The sequence below is a fragment of the Bidens hawaiensis genome, unplaced genomic scaffold (assembly GCF_021521415.1).
Source record: "Bidens hawaiensis isolate Kalapana, Puna unplaced genomic scaffold, B.hawaiensis_p1.1 tig00005944_1, whole genome shotgun sequence".
In the NCBI taxonomy this organism is placed as follows: Eukaryota; Viridiplantae; Streptophyta; class Magnoliopsida; order Asterales; family Asteraceae; genus Bidens; species Bidens hawaiensis.
In genome coordinates, this window is record NW_027491393.1 from 1,025,823 (window position 1) to 1,029,474 (window position 3,652).

At 37.5% G+C, this 3,652-nt stretch overlaps 1 pseudogene across 1 annotated transcript; it reads right to left on the reverse strand.

Moving 5' to 3' along the window:
- Positions 1 to 572: 572 nt before the first annotated feature.
- Positions 573 to 3,230, reverse strand: LOC143631169 (protochlorophyllide-dependent translocon component 52, chloroplastic-like; annotated as a pseudogene). Its single transcript, XR_013153303.1, has 5 exons — positions 2,551 to 3,230; positions 2,158 to 2,479; positions 1,871 to 2,068; positions 1,610 to 1,797; positions 573 to 942 (listed from the first exon to the last, which is right to left on the reverse strand). The product of XR_013153303.1 is annotated as a protochlorophyllide-dependent translocon component 52, chloroplastic-like (transcript).
- Between the last annotated feature and the right edge of the window lie 422 nt (positions 3,231 to 3,652).

Consider the following 3,652-nt stretch of genomic DNA (forward strand, 5'->3'; position numbering starts at 1 on the left):
ACCCCTACTTGTGACGCTTTGATATAAACCATAATAATATATTGTTGTATATTTTATTCGTTGCTAGATTCTTGGAATTTGATATCGCCTGAACCTATTATATATTATAACCTTTATTCTTTCTACTATAATTGCACTCCACCTCATAAATTAGATGTGGTGACATTTGAAAGCAACAAATGTAGTTGTGTCTTGTATTCATAGAAACAATGTTTTTACAGGGGTGAGCAAATAAATCTAAAATTGAAAAATTAACAGATCGTTTTGTTAAGCTATAAACGATAAAACCAAAAATTATGGTTCTGTTCCGGTCTTAATGTGTGGCATAACCAGTAGCCGAACTGATCATTTAGTGCAGAAAACTCTAGTGATATAAAATAAGTCATCCAAACAAATTACTCACTTATAAAGACTGTGTTGTGAATGAGGTTAGTTAATCAAAAAACGATGTTAAGCAAGCAGCAGGAGATTACATAATCAACCCAAAAACTGAATGTAATGGAGGGGGTTAATTTAATCAATTGCTTATTCCTTGCAAACATAATCTTTATACAAATATGATTACACTTATTTATCAAGTCTCACTTTTGGTATCAACTTTTATACAAATTATCATCTTTATTGGTCTTTATCAAATATGCAGGTCTCAAGACCTCTTAATATCAATGTACTGTGTCAAACAAGTCTCATTTAAAAGCATGATTATAATCATGATAATGAAAGTTCTTGTAAACAAAATGTGACAACCATTTTGATCCCACAAAGCACAAAACTGCAGCGACCGCGAGTGTGTTTCTTGCGGCCAACGGTATCATCCCCTGTCTAGTTGCAGCCACCATAGCCACTGCAGCAACCGAAAAAACCTGCAAAGCCACCTTAAGTGCATTCAAACCTTTATATGCACCATTGCAACTGCTACACTTCACCACATGGCTCCAATACCTACAATCAACAAAAAACAATAGTAATCTTGATACTTCCTCAATTTAGTTCAAGTTTATGCAAAAAGCCAAGGGTGTGAAATTCTGGCATGACAAGAACCTGACACAAATTCACGGGTCTAGTTCTAGTATAAACAGTTTTGGGTCAAACCCGCGAACACGTTTAGCTAAATGGGTCGTGTTTGTGTCAATCCAACGGATTCACGGGTTGATCCGTCACCCATTTACTTTATTTTAGTTTTTCTAAATGTGTTTGTCATACATTAAATTTGTTGAGTATTTTATGCCAGAATCTAATACTAAAAAGAGAAATTGACAAAAGATAGAACATGTTTAGGTAAATGGGTCGTGTTTGTGTCAACCCGACGGGTTCACGGTTTGACAGTAGTTTATGCCAAAATCTAAAACTTAAACATAAACTAACAAAAGATTCTAAAATTAAATAATTGTTTTTAAACACATGTGCATTTTTGGTTGTAGAATTGTAATCATAAAGCATCAATACGCGAAAAACATAAAAACAAAATTAAAAAATCCGGTTCGTGTTCGTGTCAAACAGCGATATCCGTGTCGTGTTTGGGTCATATGTTTCACACCATTTTCGGGTCCGTGTCGGGTTGGGCCTGCCAACCCGCGAACACGAATCATTTAGCAGCCCTATAAATAACCTGTCCATAAGTTGTTCACGAGGCGGGGTAGGTGGTAAATATCCATTAAACTTGTCTCCCCAATTAATTCGACCGCCTGAATATTTCTTTAACCACCTTCTAAACGCAACCACTTTCGCGTCTGATTTAGTTGGCACAAAACAGACTTTTTGCCAGTTTGAAAAACCGGCTTCCATCAGTTTCTTCTCCTACAAGTTTCATAATCTTTCAGGAACTGCCTGAATCACATTTGCATAATTAGTTACTTGTCCTGCAAATTACCTCAACATGAAGAAGATACAAATCTGAATCAAGAACCAAATTCTGGTTAATATGGAACATCCATCTGGGAACAATTCGATCGATTGAAACAGCAAAGTTTCTTCCAGAAATAAAGATCAATCTGCTGTTACCCGGGCTCACCGGTATACAGATAAAGATAAGTAACAATGCTCTAGGTTGTTTTGGTGCTGATTTCCCCTGAATTCATTCAAATACAGAATTAAGTACCAAAAAGATAATTATAGTTCTAAAGTTGAATGCATAGTTGCATTTATAATTTTATATACCGCTGGAAGTCGAGTAACTGAGATATGCAGACAAGGTGCAACAAATTTTGATTCACCAAATGATTGGTTTGTAGTGAAACCATTTTTGTGTATCTGATCTATGCTTATATCTATAGGCGCACCCCCTTCGCGATCAAGCTTAACATTGCAGGAAAGTTATGTAACTATGTTATCATCAAGAACACTATAAATTCGAAAACATAAGAGTTATGTGATTGCATAATAATTAAACACTTATCTAGGCTGAGGTGTCCTAAATAATCCATAATGTGCATAAGGAACATGAGCAGGATCCATTAAGTTTTCAATTAATACTTCATACCTAAAAGTCTCACACTTTTAAACAACAATGTTAATAATAAATTTGTTATTTCACATGTGAAATGTGCATACCCGTATGGTATCTCTCGGTTAAACATTTGAAAAATAAACGAAGGATCATCGAGTTCAGGTATATACGGCGGTTTCTTCTTAGTAACAATCTCTTTGTATTGTGGGTCAGTGCTGGGCCAAAACCACACTATCCCGTGCTGCACGGTGCTTGGATAGACCGCAACACACGCCTTCTGGAACGTGTGAACCGGAGGACCGTCTTGGGGAGCTTGAGGGATCAATTTGCAGGCACCGGAGCCGTTAAAGCACCAGCCGTGGTACACGCACTGCAACCGGCCCCACTGATCGATCCGCCCTTCGGAAAGCGGGGCCAATCGGTGAGGACACATATCGTCGAACACCTTCCATGCATTCTCAGTCTTGTCCCACCACACCACCACATCCAGACCCATCACTTTCTTCCCGTGTGGAGCCCGTTTGTCGAGATCGCAGACGGGCATGATGGCGTACCACTGAGAGAACCAGTCGAACTGCTCATCATCTTTATTAATAATTTCGTCTTCTTGTTGGGTTGAAATTGATGAAGAAATGGCGGCAAAGGATATGAATTTTGGTTTGTTGAATTGGGGGAAAGTGGAAGTGGGTTTGGTTGGAATGGAGAGACTGGAAATGGGTTTGAATAATTGGGTTGTGGTGAGTGAATGTGGAGTGACAAGGGTTGGAGCTCTGAGAGCTTCCATGGCGGGCGGATGGTGTGAATGTGAAGTGAGTTATGGTTATTGATAGATAATGAGATTGTGGTTATACTTATGCCACTCGTGCATTCCGTGCACCCCGCATTCATTATTAATTTATTATTATTATTATTATTATTATTATTATTATTATTATTATTATTATTATTATTATTATTATTATTATTATTATTATTAACATTTTGTGTCAAATCCCGACCATGTTTTTCTTCGCTCAAACGGAATGTCACGGGGTCAAGAGTAGTGTGCCCGATTTATGAAGAGGAGGTAGACTCGGCAAAGTATTTGTTTCTCCCGGGTTAATTCGGTCAATTGGTTTGGTGTATAATTGAGAATTAATGTAAGCTTTTGGTAATTTTTGCTTTCTCAATTCGAGATTTGATAGAATTACACAAATTCTCTTGGTT